We start from the raw sequence: 2,409 nt of genomic DNA on the forward strand, positions 1-2,409 counted from the left end.
ATTTATGCTCTGAACTTTATTTCCTATTTCCTTATAGTTTTACTTGCTGTTCTTTTTTAAGTTTCCTCAGAGGAATGCTAAATAGCTGATTTCCAGTCTTTCTTAATTTTTAATATAGCATTTAAGGTTATACATTTTCCTCTATGCACTGTTTTTACTGTTCTGAAGTTTTGATGTCTTATATTATGATTACAATTCTGTACAAAATCTCTAATTTGACCTTTGGGTTATTTAGAAATGTACTGCTTAAATTCTGTAAATTTGGAATTTTTCTTCTTCTCTTCTGTTATTGCTTTTAATTCCACTAAAGTCAGAAAATGTTCTTGGTATTATTCCAATCCTTTGAAATTTGTTAAGACTTACTTTATGTCCCAGCATATGATCTATTTTGGTAAATTTTCCATTGCATTGGAAAAATGTGTATTCTAAAACAGTGAGTACTGTGTTCTATAAATGTCAATTAGGTTGTTTGTTAATCATATTGCTAAAACCTTCTGTATTTTAATGCTTTTTTTTTTGTTTGCTTGTTCTGTCAGTTTGAGAAGTATGCTAAATTTTTCCATGAATTTTTCATGAATTTGTTTGTTTCTTCTCTTAGTTCTTTTTCTTCATAGATTTTGAAGCTCTTTTATTACATATCCCTCTGTTAAAATGACAATTTTATTATGAAATATACCTACTTATCTCTAGCCCTATTACATGTCTTAAAGTCATCTTTGTCTAATATCATTATGGCTATATAATTTTTTGTATTTTTTTTTTGGTTGGTGTTTCCATGATATTGCTTTTATGTATTCTTTTTTTCAACCATTCTCTATCCTATAGATAAGGATAATTAGTCATAGTTAAGGAAGCCAAAATTAAGGATGAGGAGAAAGCAGGCCTTGCAAAGAGACAGAGGAATAATTAGAGAAGTAGGAAGATTTATGTCTTGACAATAGTGTAGAAAAGGTTAAGTGACGTGTTTACGCCTAGAAGTAACTTAGTACCACATGGGGAAATTAGAACTAGGTCCCAAATTTCCTTTTAAGTTTTCATTATGGAAAATATTCATAAAAATATTAAAATAGGGAGAATAGAGTGATGCACCTCCATAGATCCATCACTTAGCTTCAACAATTATGAACACAAAGCCAACCTTGCTTCATCTGTAACCTACCCAGTTCTTCCTGCCATTACTGGATTATTCCGCAGCTAATCCAAGACATCATACTATTTTATTTTTAAATAATGGATATGAGAAAGAAGAGATTAAAACAGTATCATGTAACTCTATAGCTACAAATTTAAAAATCTGGATTTAACAGATGATTCCTATCAAAATATAAATTATCAAAATTAATCCAAGAGGCAGATCCTGAGGACAGCGAAATGGAGGGGAATGTGTCTAACCTAATGGTCTGCAATCTGGCCTACACTGGAAAGCTGGAGGAGTTGAAGGAGAAGATCCTGGCCAATAAATCCTTGGCTACCCAAACTGACCAGGACAGCAGAAATGCACTGCATTGGGCATGCTCAGCAGGACATGCAGACACTGTTGAATTCTTGCTGCAGCTTGGAGTGCCAGTGAATGATAAAGATGATGCAGGCTGGACTCCTCTTCATCTTGTTGCCTCTGCTGGCTGGGATGAGACTGTAAAAGCCCTTCTGGGAAATGGTGCTCAAGTGAATGCTGTCAATCAAAATGGCTTTATTCCCCTGCAGTATGCAGCTTCCCAAAACAAGCATGAGATCACTGTTATGTTACTAGAAAGTGGGGTTAATCTGGATGCTAAGGACCATTTTAAGTCTACAGCAAAGCACTGGCAGCAGCCAAGGGTAACTTGAAGATGATTCACATCCTTCTGTGCTACAAAGCATCCACAACATCCAAGATACTGAGGGTAACACTCCTCTACACTTAGCCTGTGGATGAGGAGGGAGGAGAAGAAACAAAAATGCTGGTTTTCAAAGGAGCAAGTATTAATATTGAGAATAGAAAAGAAAAGACACCCCTGCAATTGGCCAAAGGTGGCCTGGGTTTAATACCCAAGAGAATGATGGACAGATAAGCAGCTTGGATTTATTCTTTGTGTGTGTGTATTATGGCTGTCTTCAACATCCTGGAATCCAATGTACTTGTGCACAAGGCTTCATCTATGCAGGATGAAGTTTTTCTCTCCTTTAAAGTCTTATAACACATTGACTATGGTTCCTGCTAAGGTACTTGTTCGAAGCTTGCAACTTGCTGTCCAGGCATTGAATAATTGTTGAGAGTGTTCTTGTTATTGTATATTATTCTATATTGGATTTTGGCTAATTTTGACTAAATGAGTCAGTTGTCCTTGTGCATCTTTGGCATCCTCCCATGCACCCTCTTCCCCTCTGAGGCAAAGTGACCCCAGTAGCTTCAGGCCAGTTGTTTCACCA

At 35.9% G+C, this 2,409-nt stretch overlaps 1 pseudogene; it reads left to right on the forward strand.

Annotated features, from left to right (window-relative positions):
• The first annotated feature begins 1,371 nt into the window (after window positions 1-1,371).
• LOC119535428 lies at window positions 1,372-2,051 on the forward strand (annotated as a pseudogene).
• Window positions 2,052-2,409: the final 358 nt, after the last annotated feature.

This window comes from Choloepus didactylus, chromosome 5 (assembly GCF_015220235.1).
Source record: "Choloepus didactylus isolate mChoDid1 chromosome 5, mChoDid1.pri, whole genome shotgun sequence".
Lineage (NCBI taxonomy): Eukaryota > Metazoa > Chordata > Mammalia > Pilosa > Megalonychidae > Choloepus > Choloepus didactylus.